The 17,561-nt window shown below is 36.4% G+C and overlaps 1 protein-coding gene across 2 annotated transcripts in view; it reads right to left on the reverse strand.

Annotated features, from left to right (window-relative positions):
• The window catches only part of LOC128981979 (mucin-2-like), a 115,739-nt gene that overhangs the window by 23,088 nt on the left and 75,090 nt on the right, over window positions 1–17,561 (reverse strand). The window lies entirely within an intron of this gene.

Here is a 17,561-nt window from a genome sequence, read left to right on the forward strand (position 1 = left end):
TATTCCCGATTTAAATAGAATTAGTTAAACAAGTACTTAGGTTTGCTGCATCAGGGAGGGTAAAACTGTTTTTTTTTTTGTAAAATGTTAATAGTTAGTAAGAAATAAAAACATTTTCCAAATTTGACCAAAATATGTTCATTAACAAGCAAACTACAACAGTTTACTTATTCTCCATAAGAATAACATTGGAATTTTAAATTTAAAATTTTTTGGAATTTTCTCCATAATCATTAGGCGCATAATAACGCTTCAATGTACTAAATTATTTGTTTTTTAAGCTCTACAAAATGGTTTGGAAAGAAATTGCTAAATTTAATGTTTTTTGGGTCAAGAATGGGAAAAACCTATTTTTACCCCATAAAACCCCCCATAAACCCCCGTTCCCTTGGTCCGATCATGCTGGATCGCGAACTCGTTCGAATAAACGTAGGTTAACACGTTTGTACCAAATTTCATCAAAATCGGATCAGTTTTGCTCGAGTAATCGTGCTAACGGACACATATATAAATAAAAATATATAAATATATATATGAGTGAAAATTAAAAAACTTACGTTTTCATGTCCCTGGCCTTTTACTTCATAGATACTGTTCATAGATAATTTGTAGTTTTATGTGTTTTAATATTTTTTGGACGGGGGCAACATGTTACACACATTTATTTGGTTTTAAATAGGTTCTAGGTATTTTTTTCTTATTTTTTCAGTCTCGAAAATCACGACCATGACGTGTCCCTAGGGTACATTTTCCAACTTCCACACTGTTTTTTGACTAATTAATTATTCATGCCGAAATATATAAAGCCATATTTTTATGTCATCAATTTATTCATTATCAGTACCTAGGGACCGAGCTTTGCTCGGGGAAAATCATTAGTTTATTTTGAAAGCAGTCTTAGTATTGGAGATACATAAATCCTTTCCCAAACTCCACATTGCTTGCCTTTACTACTTCTTTCACCACTTCTTACGTCGCGGACCTGTTTCCTTCCGTTCCCATCACCATTTAGGATTCCAGATACCTTAATCTAATCTAATAAAATATAACCTAATCTAATATAATTGTCATAAACAGTTCCCACACTCCGGACTACCCGCCTTTGACTACTTCCTGCACCACTTCCTACGTCGCGGACCTGTTTTCCTCCCTTCCCATAGCATTTTAGGATTGCAGATACCCTAATCTTATTGTCATAAACAGTTCCCACACTCCGGACTGCTCGCCTTTACTACTTCTTTCACCACTTCCTACGTCGCGGATCTGTTTCCTTCCCTTCCCATAGCATTTTAGGGTTGCCAATACCCTTATCTAATCGTCATAAACAGTTCCCACACTCCGGACAGCTCGCCTTGACTACTTCTTTCACCACTTCCTACGTCACGGACCTGTTTCCCTCCCTTCCCATAGCATTTTAGGAATGCTAATACCTTAATCTAATTTATCTAATCGTCATAAACGGTTCCCACACTCCGGCGCCTTAACTACTTCCATCACCACTTCTTACGTCACGGACAAGTTTCCCTCCCTTCCCATAGCATTTTATGATTGCAAATACCTTAATCTTATCGTCATAAACAGATTGATCCCACACTCCAGGCAACCCTTCTTTACTACATCCTTCACCACTTCCTACGTCGCGGATCTGTTTCCTTCCCTTCCCAATCCCATAGCATTTTAGGATTGCAGACCTTAAAATCTAATCGTCATAAACAGATCCCACACTTCCCAATACTTCGCACTGCTAGCCTTTACTAGGCCTACAATGTATCGAGTAATCTTCAGTATAATCTTTGCTCAATAGTAACAAGTGATGTTTTCCCTTTTGTACTGTATTTGTAATTTGCTAGTATAGGCCTACTGTGGGTAGTTGGCTTATTACGAACACATGCTACAACTTCAAGTCTTTGTTTACTTTTTCCTTGTTATTTAATTCGACCAAAATGGTTACTTAGCAACCCATAAGACTAATGTTAAAAAAATGTGACTTTCAGTTTCATTTTTCTACGTTATTAGATTTTTGTTGGCAGTTCTAACTGTAGTAAACTCGCTTTTAGGTAAAAATAATCTATTTTCAACATTTGAAGAAAATCGTCGGAGCCGTTTTCGAGATCTTGGTACAAGCAAGCAAGCAAGCATACATACATACATACAAGCAAACATTGCTCGTATTAGAGTATAGGATAATTATCAAGTTATTAAACTTACAAAGAAGGAGGATAATATAATTTTATTGTCATTGCAAACTGACTACCATGACAAAATAAGTCTGTCCCTCGATTTGGCATCACGACCATTTGGGAAAAATTTTCAACTTTGGAGCACGACAGTGGCAAGCCTGGCGTCAATTGCGTCAGTTCGTTTTAGAGACTAGTTTGGGGTGTACGAAAGTTTGTTGTGCCGGTCGTTTTGTGTTAAAAAAAGTAGTTACAAGATTAATAAAGGTAAGTTTGTGTTTTTTGTAATTTTGGTGTGTCCATGACCGTACGTAGTCATTTGATGAAGTAGACGTGGTGTTAATTTTTGTTGATATGATATTTTAATTGCTACATTAACCTAGAAGTCCACTGTGTATCCTCGAACATGAGGTGCAGGGCTACCGCCAGAACAGAGCCAAATAACACGTAATGTCACGACCAAAGTTTCACAACCATCGCGGGTTTTTTCACAACCAATCCAGCCTTATGGATTATACTGTGTTTGGTCGTGACAATAACTTAAATATCATTGTAAATTGAACGGTTTAGTTCCACTGAAACACATATTTTTATTATAACTAACAGGATAATTGAAGGGGTGTTTAGAAAGATTTAGATTATTCCAGACAATTCACAACCGTACCGCTGTCCCTGACCATCACGTTTACGATTTCTATCATAACAATTTTAAAAATTAAAATATCATCATATTTCAATGTTTTATACATAAAAGAAGCACACCTCTATAAAAACATAAAGATTTTTGGGGTCTCAGGTAAGTTTTTTCGGAGTTATACAACCTTAAAATATTTTATTAGTTTTTTTCAATTTTTTGAGTTTTTTTATTTTTTTTCTAGAAAGACCAAATATACCAAAAGCTTAGTGAGCTGTTTATTGTATAATGGCCATAAAAGTAAATTAATTTATATAGCAAAACATAGTTATAAAAATAATATGAACTATTTTTAATATTCAGTTTTATGTCCGTGATGGTCGTGACAAAATTTTGTGTTTTTCCATCAAAGATGCTCTATTAATAAAAAATCACCAAAGATATTGCGTTACCATGGACATTTTATGAAAATTCAAATGTAAATGAAATAAAAAAAATAAAAAAGTTTCAAAAAACGGAACAAAAATTTTATAAGTGCTTTTCCTGAAAACGTGCGTTTTAAAATTTTCACTCATATATATATGAATTTGAACGGATGCTGTTTTTAGCCTCTAGGGACCTCAAAACGAAAAAAAAATCGGCCCAGCGTCCAGGTTCTACCATGAGTACTACGGTAATAGCTTATTCCCTATATGGGAAATTCGCTAAAATGGGTGCTTTTTAAAAAAAATTTAATTTTGGAATACCCGCCATATAGGCTAGAAGTGAAATATCTACCTCGGGATTCTGTCATTGTTTTTCTTTTAACAAACCCTTGTGGCATACCTTGATGCACACTTTGGTGATCTGGTCATGTGATTTATGATTCTGACCAAACCGTTCATGTTGGAAACGATAACTAGGCACATTATTTTAATCAGAGGAGACAATTTACCGCAATTCACAGGCCCTAAGAGCCAGCTTTGATGACTGTTTGATTAATTAAAGCATTATAACACTGAAATACGTGGATTGTTCAACATATTGAATATTTAGTATAAAGATCAATTGGACACAACGTGAACTAACATTTGAATAAGTAATCAATTATCAAATGACAGAATAAATGGGAATGTTGCTGAAAGTCAACAGTCCCGGAAGATCAAATAATTTATACCTGTGCCGCTAGGTCAAAAACTACAATGTTTGCAGTGTCTGTAGATCAAAAGTCCCAGTAAGTCAAATAGTACAGTCCGAGCTAAAAACGTGGTCTATGTTAAAGCAATTGACTTATTGGGAATTTGACCTAATGCAACAGCAGGTTTAATATAACGAAATACGGTAAAATACAAGTTCAGTTTCGCTGAGTCAACAGTGCCGGAAGATCAAAAGCAATAAAAGTGAACGTCGATTCAGTGTAAAGTAGACCTCCTGCAACGCTTACTACACCAACAAAACTAGCTTTTAGTTACTTCGTGTTTTTTCATAATTAGAATAGAGCTAAAATTATCATATTTGGTACATAGCTTATCTATTAATGCTTCTTGCCAACTGTTTGGTCAACACTGTAAATAGGTATAGTTTATGTAATGAAAAGCCTTTCGTCAAAATTTGTGGCATAAAATACACGCAAGGACGATCTGAACATTTCTGGTTATTATATGCGTTTGTAAAAGGAGATCCATTTAATTGTAGAACTATTTTATGAGTTAGTACCTGGGGACCGAGCTTTGCTCGGGAAAAATTATTACTTTACTCTGAAAAGTATTGCAGATACATTAATCCACTCCCAATCTCCACACTGCTAACCTTCACTACTTACTTCACCACTCCCTACGTCGTGGACCTGTTTGCCCTCCTTCCCTATACCATTTTATAATTGCAGATACATAAATGCCACAGACAGTTCCCACACTCTGCACTGCTAGCATTACTACTTCCTACACCATTTCCTACGTCATGGACCTGTTATCCTCTCCTCCCTTCTCGTAGCATTTTAGGATTATAGATACCTTAATGTAGTTCCCATAAACAGTTCCCAGGCTCCAGACTGCTCGCCTTTACTACTTCCTTCACCACTTCCTACGTCGCGGACCTGTTTCTCCCCCTTCCAATGGCATTTTAGGATTGCAGATACCCTAATCTAATCGTCATTAACAGTTCCAACACTCCGGGCTGCTTGCCTTTACTACTTCCTTCACCTCTTCCTACGTCGCAGACCTGTTTCCCTCCATTCCCATAGCATTTTAGGATTGTAGATACCTTAATCTAATCGTCATAAACATTTCCCACACTCCGGACTGCTCACCTTTACTACTTCCTTCACCACTTCCTATGTCGCAGACCTCTTTCCATCCCTTCCCATAGGATTTTAGGATTGTTGATTCTTTAATCTAATCGACATAAACAGTTTCCACACTCCAGACTGCTCGCCTTTACTACTTCCTTCACCACTTCCTACGTCGCGGACATGATTCCCTCCCGTCCCATAGCATTTTAGGATTTTAGATAACTTGATCTAATCGTTATTAACAGTTCCCACACTCCGGACTGCTCACATTTACTACTTCCTTCACCACTTCCTACGTCGTGAACCTCTTTCCATCCCTTCCCATAGGATTTTAGGATTGCAGATTCCTTAATATAATCGTCTTAAACAGTTCCCACACTCCAGACTGCTCGCCTTTACTACTTCCTTCACCACTTCCTACGTCGCGGACCTGATTCCCTCCCTTCCCATAGCATTTTAGGATAGTAGATAACTTGTTTTAATCGTTATTAACAATTCCCACACTCCGGACTGCTCACCCTTGCTACTTCCTTCACCACTCCCTATGTCGTAGACCTGTTTGCCCTCCTTCTTTATACTATTTTAAAATTGCAGATACATAAATGCCACAGACGGTTTCCACACTCTGCACTGCTAGCCTTACAACTTCCTTCCCCATTTCCTACGTCATGGACCTGTTTTCCTCCCTCCCATTACATTTTAGGATTGCAGATACCTTAATTTAATCGTCATAAACAGTTCCCACACTCCAGACTGCTCGCCTTTACTACTTCCTTCACCACTTCCTATGTCGTGGACCTGTTTTCCTCCCTTTCCATAGCATTTAAGGATTGCAGATACCGTAATCTAATCGTCATAAACAGATCCCACACTCCACACTGCTACCCTTGACTATAGAATCTAGTAATCTTCAGTATAATCTTTGCTCAATAGTAACAAACTGATGTTTTTCCTTTTGTACTGTATTTTGTTTTGCTAGTATACTGTGGATAGACAAATTACAAGCTACAAGTCTTTTGTTTACTTTTTCCTTGTTATTTAATTCAGCCAACATGGTTACCTAGCAACCCATAAGACTAATGTTAAAAAAATGTGATTTTTAATTTCATTTTTCTACGTAATTAGATTTTTGATGGCAGTTCTAATTGCAGTAAACTCGTTTTTAGGCCAGAAATAAACTATATACAACATTTGAAGAAAATCGTCGGAACCGTTTTCGAGATCTTTGTGCAAGCAAGCATACATACATACATACAAGCAAACATTGCTCGTATTAGAGTATAGGATAATGTAGTCTACATATAAACTGTGTAAATGTATTAGGCCACGGAAGGGTTGAAACCTGTCCAAACTATCATATATATTATTAAAACGTAAATGGGGTTTTTTCACGATTCTGAATCAACCAGTCGATGGATTTTCATTAGTTTTGTGTTGAAAGAAAGACAATTTTGAGAACTAGATAATTTCAAAGCCATAATTTAAAATTAGTGTCCCAGTTTTTTATAAATTAAGTTTTAGTTTTTAAAAAGTCTAGCAGCCGATGCTAACCTTCTCCAATAAGTCAATGCTTCTAGCTAGCTTTTAGTACAATATAATTTGCTTAACTTAACAGCTGTAACATTCAGCATTTGTGACACAAATTCAGCATTTGGAAGAAAATTCAAATACATACTTATGGTTGACTTATTTATACTATGTATGTGTAATGCTGACCATTGATACATTTAATTCTTCGGTACGAGGATGGCAGATTAATTAAATATGCATAGTAAAATACAGTAGTAGGATGTTCAAATTATTTTTTAAAGGAATCTTTGTAATCATCGATTTGTTTTAGTCCCATATAATTTGTTTTAACTAACAGCTGGTTGAATGTAATATTGTTCTATATAACTATTAGGTTTTTGGCGAATTTCCCATATAGGGAATAAGCTATTACCGTAGTACTTATGGTAACACCTGGACCCGGGACCGATTTAATTTTTCGTTTTGAGGTCCCTAGAGGCCAAAAACACGTTCAAATTCATATATACAGGGTGATCAACTCAAGGAGGCCACCATTGGGAAATCGGAAACTGTAAGAATTAGAGAACACATTAAATGGGGGACATTCCTTTATTTTTTGTGGCAGTAAAAAATATGATTTTAGTTTTTTTTATCATGTTTTCGGACAGAATATGCTATTTAAAAACTTTTTTAGCCTTGACACTTTTTTGATAAACCCACTCGTTTAGGAGTACAGCCTATGGAAAAATGACTTCCGGTGTACATTTTACATCATGTAGCTCCTAAACAAGTAAGTTTAGAGCAAAATTGCAAAAAGTTAATTAGTCTTAGAATTGCCTCTACATTCCTTAAAGACTATAAAATAAAAAAATTTCCACTTTTCAAGTTTGCCGCCATTTTTAAAATAATATAATTTATATTTATAATGAATTTTATGGTCTTATTGGAATGTGGATGCAATTGTAAGACTTTTTTACTCTTCGCATTTTTGCTATAAACTTACTTGTTTAGGAGTTACATGATATAATATGTACACCGGAAGTCACTTTTCCATAAGCTGTAACTCCTAAACGAGTGGGTTTATCGAAAAAATGTCAAGGATAAAAAAGTTTTTTAATTGCCTATTCCATCCGAAAACATGATAAAATATAGGGTGTTCGATAAGAAATTTCAAATTTGGCCAAAAAACTAAAATCATATTTTTAACTGCCACAAAAAATAAAGGAATGTTCCCCATTTTAAGTTTTCTCTAATTCTTACCGTTTCCGATATACCAATGGTGGCCTCCTTGAGTTGATCACCCTGTATAGCCTATATTTGTTTATTTATATATTTTCCTCCCCCTCCTTTTTGGGGGGTATTCCATACCCCCCAGGCCCCCGGTGACCCCCCCCCCCAAATATATGTCTAGGACCGCCCTTGTCTTCTTTACCTATAAAACACATGGGATACTAGTCCGGTAATTAAAGAGAAATATATAGTGGAGGTTCAACAAAATTAATTCAAAAGGGTTTTCAACGGATTTCATTAGTTTCATACCTCCACACAACTTTATCTAACTATATCTAAATGTGAGTTTTATTTTAGTTTTTCCTCCTTGAAAAATATTTTGACGGCCATATTGTGGTGTCAAATGACGTCAAATCACATTTTAAGTTGCATATTTAGTTTCCCCACCCTTCAAAACATTAAAAACGATATACTACACCCTATATATAGCAACAATATTTTATCTGTTTTTTTTTTCACGGAGCAATTATTATTTTAATTTAAATACCATAATTCAGGTACTTCCCCAAGTCAGATTTTGGTAGACTTTTTTTGTGTTTTGTGGAGGTATAAAACTAATGAAATCCATTGAAAAACCTTTTGAATCAATTTTGTTGAACCTCCACTACTCAATGACTGGACTATACAGCCTTTCTTCACTGATCACGTAATGCGTGATTTTCTATAAAGTCTTGGAAAAATAAAAGGTAAAATAGATAGAATACAGGTGTACTGTTACACACAAGTATTCATCAAACTGTGTGATATTTTGTTATTGCAATGAACAATTTTGGAGTATCGTATTGTTTAAGTCGGTGGAAAATCTCTGTTGCTCCTGTTTTACAAGCAAACCAAAAAGATACATTAGTCACCACTCTATGCGACATATTCTAACCAGAATGTTGTAATCGTATGATTCTATAAGCATTGGTAGGATTGCAAAGTACTACACAAACATTATTTCAAGGGTAATAACAGTCACAATTTCCGCCGACTTTAAAAGAGTCAACTAAAATATTATACTAATGGACACACAACTAAATGGAACAACTAATGGAAATTCTCACGATGTACATATAACAGTTCGATATAAGCATTGAGTATACACGTCAGTACATACGTGTATACCCAATGATTATAAGCAACGGTTCTTGCAATTTATTGCTTATTGTTTTTTAGAGTTGTTTTCGGACTTACTCACACTCGTATAAGGGTTTCCACGTTTGTCATTGATAATGTAGCCATGTTGCTTTGAAATGGCGACCATACAAATGTATGCATTTTAAGCCTAGTATGAATGGAGATGAGTGTGGGATGAGTGGAGCGATCTTGTTGTCCTGTTTGTGACTAAGGCCGACATAATCCTTAGACACAGCTGTTAATTAATAGTACATACAGTCAATTAATAGCAGCAGAGGTCAAGTTTGGTCAGAGTTTCATGAAACTCGCCTGTCGTTATTTTACCATCGCCTTTTTTAAATATATTTTTCAAAAAAGAAAGATTATATTGATTTACTTTGGATTTTAAAAATGTTAACGTTTTATTTTGTTAAAGATTTATTGTGATACGTAAATATTGTGGCGTAGTAAAGTATATTATATTGTAGTTAAGTGTTAAATTTTGAAATTTTAGGGTGAATCGAGATGAATCTTTTTTTATAACATGGGTCTCTCCTACCTTAACATACAAACCAAGTTTCATAAACATCGGTTAGAAAAGTGCAAAGATAAATATTTGTATGTAAAAAATACAAAATGGTGGATATCTGGTTAACGAAACGATTTTGGAAAAAATGTTATCCTTGATTTTCTGTTTATTTTGACCCAAGGAATTACTAGGTAAAGTATCTCTCCGCTTATTTTTAACACCCTGTTTATGATGTATTCTTATAAGTGAAAAATTTAAGCTGGTAATACAGAAAGATGTTTTATAAATTATATGAATGTACTGGTGATCTGTATATTCATCTTTTTCTTGTCCTTAGAATAGTAAATTAAAAGTCCACTCAGCAGTCGCATCGCATGATGTAGTTCTTTCCATGCGTTGCGAAATGCTAGATTTGCCGTCCTCTTCAACCCAAGTTATCTATTGAACCACTAATTGTAAAAAATTCAAAAAAATATATTTTACGCATCACACTTTTGGCTACAACTTTGCCACAGACAAAACCTCTCTAACCCAAAAACAAACAAAAATCTCGCATGCTAACTTTTTCATGTTAGAAATCACGATTTAAAACTATTTCACCATACATATCAATTTTTATTAATTAGATCGGTAAATAGTTTAAAGTTCCAACGAAATAGTCATTGAGTAGGACTAACCAAGAAGCTCTGTGCCAATTTTCAAAATTTTAGCACAACTTTAAGTACACCAAAACACGAAATTATTGAAGTCATGCGTCGAGAGGACTATCGTTGTTTTTAACAGATTATACTTTTGACCTTCCGGCACTGTTGACTCAGCGAAACTGAACTTATATTTTATCTTATTTCGTTATATTAAAACTGCTGTTGCATTGGGTCAAATTCCCAATAAGTCAATTGCTTTAACATAGACTACGTTTTTAGCACGGACTGTACTATTTGACTTACTGAGATTTTTGATCTACAGACACTGCAAACATTGTAGTTTTTGACCTAGCGGCACAGGTATAAATTATTTGACCTTCCGGGACTGTTGACTTTCTGCAACGCGTCCGAATAAATGACATAGGGAATTTGGTTACCTGAGATGAAATTACATATTAATTAATACTACTACTACTACCCTACGACACAATACCTCAATGGGGCGACCCCCCATTTCCCACCAATTTAGAGACCCATGATGTCCGTTCGAAGCCAGGCACAAGACAGCGAGTTGGTTGACTCCTTTTACTCGCCTGCTTGCAGCGAGCGGTCTTGGACTTGCGAGTGCCAATTAGGCGGGACATTTGAATGGTTGGACTAATGGCGGGGGTATTTTTTTTTTTACAATGGTATATACTCTCTAAACAGATAATCAGTATTTGATAAATGATGTATTAGGAGAACAATCGTCATAAACGGTATCCACACTCCGGACTGCTCGCCTTGACTACTTCCTTCACCACTTCCTACGTCGCGGACCCGTTTTCCTCCCTTCCCATAGAATTTTAGGAATGCAGATACCTAAATCTAATCGTCATTAACAGTTTCCACACTCCGGACTGCTCGCCTTGACTACTTCCTTCACCACTTCCTGCGTCGCGGACCCGTTTTCCTCCCTTCCCATAGAATTTTAGGAATGCAGATACTTTAATCTAGTCATCATAAAAAGTTCCCGCACTCCGGACAGTTCGCCTTGACTACTTCCTTCACCACTTTCTACGTCACGGACCTGTTTCCTTCCCTTTCAATAGCATTTTAGGATTTCAGATACCTTAATCTAATCGTCATAAACAGATCCCAAACTCCGAAAAACTCGCTTTTACTATTTCCTTCATCACTTCCTACGTCACGGACCTGTTTACCTCCCTTCCCTTAGCATTATTGGATTGCCAATACCTTAATGTATTGGTCATAAACAGATCCCAAACTCCGGACGACTCGCCTTTACTACTTCCTACACCACTTCCTTCGTCACGGACCTAATTTCCTCCCTTTCCATAGCATTTTAGGTTTGCAGACCTTAAAATCTAATCGTCATAAACAGATCCCACACTTCCCAATACTTCGCACTGCTAGCCTTTACTAGGCCTACAATGTATCGAGTAATCTTCAGTATAATCTTTGCTCAATAGTAACAGTTTCCACACTTCGGATAGCTCGCTTTGACTACTTCCTTCACCACTTCCTACGTCGCGGACCCGTTATCCTCCCTTCCCATAGAATTTTAGGAATGCAGATACCTAAATCTAATCGTCATAAACAGTTTCCACACTCCATACTGCTCGCCTTGACTACTTCCTTTACCACCTCCTACGTCGCGGACTCGTTTTCCTCCCTTCCCATAGAATTTTTGGAATGCAGATACCTTAATCTAATCGTCATAAACAGTTCCCACACTCCGGACAGTTTTCATTGTCTACTTCCTTCACCACTTCCTACGTCGCTAACCCGTTTTCCTCCCTTCCCATAGAATTTTAGGAATGTAGATACCTAAATCTAATCGTCATAAACAGTTTCCACACTCCGGACTGCTCGCCTTGACTACTTCCTTCACCACTTCCTACGTCACGGACCCATTTTCCTCCCTTTCCATAGAATTTTAGGAATGCAGATGCCTAAATCTTATCGTCATAAACAGTTTCCACACTCCAGACTGCTCACCTTTACTACTTCCTTCACCACTTCCTACGTCACGGACCTTAAGCTAGTGTCTTCATTTGATTATATTTATGATCCATACCGTTTCTGTTCTAATATCTGTGGATTAATGCTATCAGCTATTTCTTTATCTACTGCATTTAAAAGTCAACAGCTGATCATATGTCTTTGTTTATGTGTCAAATACTGCTTCCATAAGGATTACATTGAAACTGAAACTTTGAGACCCAGTGGGGCGGATTCTTGAGAGACTTTTTTATCGCCATATAGATGTTGGCACTCACCGATATGGTCTTTATCACCATGCAAAATTTGAAAACGATTGATTCAGCCGTCTAGGATGAGTTTACGTATTACGAAATGCATAAGAGTCGACGTATAAGAGCTTCGCTTAGTAATGATCGTCGCCTATAGCTTAGAAACAATGTTTCCACTCATTGACGGTGCTTCAAGGGCGGTTGTGTATAGAGTAAAGTAAAAAATCACAACTGCAGTGGGTGATTGTAACAGAGGTTTACGGATGATGCTAAACTTGATTTTCCAATGTGTCACTTTCTGTTCCTACCAACAGACTATACAGTAGAGTCCCGATAGTCCGAAATGGTTGGGACCGGACCCATTTCGGATTACCGAATATTTCGGATTAAGCGAAATTTTTACTAAAATGCACGTAACTATGAAATACAACGTTTAAGATTGCCCACTGGCCTACTAACAACGAGTCTATCTCGCCCAGCTGCTCGGATATTACAGTACATAATACTTTGACGAAGTGCAACTAAGTGTCGTAACACAACAGTGCTAGCAGTTTCGGCTTTTTCCGATAGGTGACAGCACGTACTGGGTCACTTTATGTGTCTGCATTAATGGCGTTACACGATGGTGCTAGTAGTTCCAACTTTCCCCGATAGGTGGCAGCACGTACTGGGTCACTTTTCGTGTCTGCATTACCGGCGTTACACGATGGTGCTACTGTAGTACAGTACAGTAGTTTCAGCTTTCCCCGATAGGTGGCAGCGCGTACATTTATGTACACTTTGTAACGTTATCTTTTGAGGTTGTGAGTGTGGTGAAGAAATGGCTTCAAAACGTAAACATACTTCGGTTACATTGCAAGACAAACTTGAAGTGTTAAAACGATTGGACAATGGTGAAAGTGCGTCAAAATTGGCTGTTGAGTTTGGTGTGGGGAATGCTACGATCACCGACTGGAAGAAAAACCGTTTGAAAATAGAACAGTTTTGTATTGCTTCCACAAGTAAGTGTACAAAATCCCGCCATACAGCGAAAACAACACCACTGGAGAACCTCGACAGTGCTTTGTTTGTTTGGTTTTCTCAAGATAGAGAAAAAGGTACCCCGATTAGTGGACCCTTGATCAAAGAAAAAGCTCTACAGCTAAATGAATTATTGAACGGAGACACATCTTTTTCTGCTAGCACAGGTTGGCTTGATCGTTTTAAGAAGCGTCACGGCATACGACAATTAGCCATTACGGGTGAACGTCTATCGTCAAATGAGGCTGCTGCAACCGAATACGTTTCAGATACATTTGCTGAACTGATTGCTGAAGGAAACTATTCACCGCAGCAAATTTACAATGCTGATGAAACTGGGCTTAATTTTAAGGCATTGCCTAAAAAAAGTCTGGCTTCTAAAGAAGAAATAAGTGCACCTGGTTTAAAAATAAGCAAGGAAAGATTGACAGTTTTGGCCTGTAGTAATGCTGCAGGAAATCATAAACTCCCTTTAATGGTTATCGGCAAAGCAGCAAAACCAAGGGCATTTAAAAACCTAAATATAAATGCATTGCCTGTCGTCTACAAAAACTCCAAAAATGCTTGGATGACCTCAGCACTATTTAAGGGATGGTTTAACGACCACTTTGTTCCCGAAGTCACTCGATTTTGTAACGAAAATGGCTTACCGGTTCGAGCATTACTTTTTCTCGACAATGCAACCTCTCACCCGTCAGACGACGAATTAATAAGTGGAGATATAAGGGCCGTGTTTTTACCACCGAATGTGACCCCTTTGATCCAGCCAATGGATTAACATGTACTACAGCATGTGAAGCTCTCATATAGGAAAAAGTTGTTGAGAAGAATACTGGAAGATCAGGACGAAACGCTCTCGTTGCTTCAAAAGCTCAAGATGGTAAACATTAAAGACGTCATTTATTGGGTAGCAGAAGCATGGGAATCTACAAGTGAACAACTGTTGAAAAAATCTTGGAGTAAACTGTGGCCAAGCCTAACTTTTCAGGACAACTTGAATCAACGAAGAAAGAAACAATGTTGTGCAGGTGCAGGAGCTGTTACAAAACATTCCTGGGTGTGAGGACACTAATGCAAATGACGTGAATGAGTGGTTACAAGCTGACGACAATGATCATGAAGTTTTAAGTGATCAGCAGATCGTTGAAAGGGTTTTGAGGGAACCAGAAAACATCTCAGACGAGAGTGAAGGCGAAGCTGACGACGGCAGCGAGCAGAGAGTATCCCACTCGGACGCGGCGGCTGCCTTTGATCTAGCGCTACGTTACGTTGAACAACAGTCCGTCTCGACCCCAGCCGATACATTGTTTCTAAGGCGTTGGCGTCATTATGCTTCTAAAGAGAGATCCTTTAATCTTCGTCAAAAAATTGTAACAGACTTTTTTAAACCAACTTAAGACATTCAGTTCAACACTATATGTAAGTTTCAAACACTGTCTTTACTGTACTATACATTTGAAAAGTAGGCTACTGTACTTGTGTAATTTGTACTTGCCATTCTATTATTCACTGTTTTTTCTATTAATAAAGCATAACCGTTTTTAACTTTTAACATTTTTTTGAATATCCTTTAAAAAAAAAAAAAAAAAAAAAAAAACGTTTTTGGATTAAGCGGACTTTCGGATTACCGAAGTTCGGATTATCGGGACTCTACTGTATATATAGTCGATAGTTCCTACTCACCGTGTGATGCAATCGCTGAACCATACAGCCAATAGGCCCGTAGCCCATCTCTTGGGTACGTACGCCTACCCAATAATAACAACCTTTTCTACGACGATTTTTTATACCGGTACTCTTCCCTAGAATACACGCGGCCTACCTACTTAAGAAATAAAATTACAAACTTCCAAAACCCCAACGTTGTGTGATTTTTATCACATTTCCTTCCGATGTTAAGAGATATACCAATCATTGTTTAGGGAATACGTAATCTATTAAATAACAAAAAGTTGTTGTATAAGATTGTTTTTTTTTCAAACTGACACAGATAAGTTTACATTAAAAGTTTCTTACAAATAAAGCAATTAATGGGAAATAACTTTGATTGATGATAGCTTTTTACGAGAAAATCCAAAACCAAGGGATCAATAACCTTTATTAACGCATATAATTAGTCGGATGTACTATAGTTCTTAACTGTAAACGTTGGTTTTTGGTACTGGTTCTTTTCCTTTGAACCGGTAGTAGCAGCAAGAATCATTTTTACGTACCAACACATCACTGTAATTTACAAATTAGTTATCGTTGGTGTTGCACCTTTTTATTACAGGCATATTCAATTTAATTGATGTCTTAACTGTATAAGTTTTGCTTCTTCTGTCTGGATTCCAAAATGTTAGTTAATTGCTAAGAAAACAATAATGCATTTTAGTAAAACATTTATTCAGCAAACCATCATGAAATGTTAATATGCTTTAAACGTTGTTTATGTATCAATAGTTCGTGGCCTATTTTGGTAATTTTTACTATAAATTACCAATCTTAATCGTCTATAGTACTTCATTTCATATAGCAAGCCGATTCATGTAGCATTTTGACAGCATTTCGGGTCATCTTCGGTCCAAGCAAATATAAATTGATATGATAAAATTTTATAACATTAACAAAGATTTCAAATAATAATTTTATATGTACTTTGTTATGCTTAAAGCATAGCAAATTCCCTAATTAAGTTCTGTATTTTTTTGTGTATGTCTGTTGTTAATTCATTAATGATCTAATTTCTCAGTGTTTCACGGAAAGGGCAAGACCACCTTAACACAAATAAAGTGTTAAATTGTGAGGTTGAGGTAGTACCTTAAATACTTTTAACCATTGTGGAAAGTAACTTTCAATTATAGGCCTACCTCAGGGCTATGCCTCATAGATTTATAAAGCATTTTTTAGTTTAATCATTGGATTTAACATATGGACCAACAAGATCCGGGTGACATTTAATTGCGAAGCATTAGTTTTGGCTTGAAACTGTCAGATACTGTATTTGCGAAGGTTTATATAATAGTTTTGTCAGCATATCTGAAAGTATGCAAACCAACTGCTGTGCTTAATGTAAGAAGCTTTTAACTGACTACGATAAGATCCCCGTGCGAAGAACGGGCACGCAGCTAGTATATCTATAAATTAATAGGCAAGCAGCTATATCTATTATTTTATTTTTGTAACAATTACTCCTCCGAAACTACACTGAACCGATTGACATGTTTTTGGTGTCATTGGAAAGAGCGTATCGTGAAGTTGTGCAGGAAACGTTATTTTTATGGAAATAATTAGAGAGTGAGGCCCTGGGGCCCTTTAAAGTTTCATATTTTACCATAAGATTAACATGGGAAACAAACATTGTTATGAAACTCCGCAGCTGGTTGTCAGAAATCAAAAGTGAGAAGAACATATGTTAATTGTAAACAGTCAATAAGTTTGCTTAATTTAACAGTTTGCTACAAACATTTACTGACTTGGTTGAAATGAAATATTTACTATTTGAATTTGGGTTGGCGTAAATATTAGAATGGAAAAAGTGAGAGCCTGGATAATTTGATATAAGTTACTAAAAAGAAAACTGAATTAAGACTGTGCTGCACTTCTTAGTAATAATTGAAAGAGCCAATTTGTAAACTATGGAAACATAGGAAAGTCATAGAACACCACCAAGGGGAAGAAATAGAAATAGTGTTTGAGTAGTTCCATAATCTTTGAGTCAAAGTGATCAGAAATTATGACTGTTACTAGTTTTAAATGCATGTAATACTTAGCAGTTGCTCGAATTCGAGCAACAGGTAGGCCTATACACTAATGTTTCATTAAAACCTTTTTCTCAGCTTGTGTGCATCGCAAGGAAAATCTACGCATACCGTTAGAAAGATAGATTATGTTCTTTGTAGATGTGCAGAATCTCTTTATAAATTGAAATAGGCTCAAAATTAAGCACAAAAATGTATTTAAAATAATAAAAAAATTAAAATTGGCCTTATGGGTTGTCATGCTAGTGTCAAAATATAAACAGAAAATCAAAACAAATGGAATAAATTCCAAACCTATGTTTTATTTACAGTGTGAAGCCTCTACATACTACACGTTTTTTGTCCAGTTTTCGACCACTGGAGGACCACTAGTATAAATAATTTTAAATGTAGCCT

Source organism: Macrosteles quadrilineatus, unplaced genomic scaffold, assembly GCF_028750875.1.
Source record: "Macrosteles quadrilineatus isolate MER2022 unplaced genomic scaffold, UCM_ALF_1.0 Scaffold_73__1_contigs__length_606889, whole genome shotgun sequence".
Taxonomy (NCBI): Eukaryota; Metazoa; Arthropoda; class Insecta; order Hemiptera; family Cicadellidae; genus Macrosteles; species Macrosteles quadrilineatus.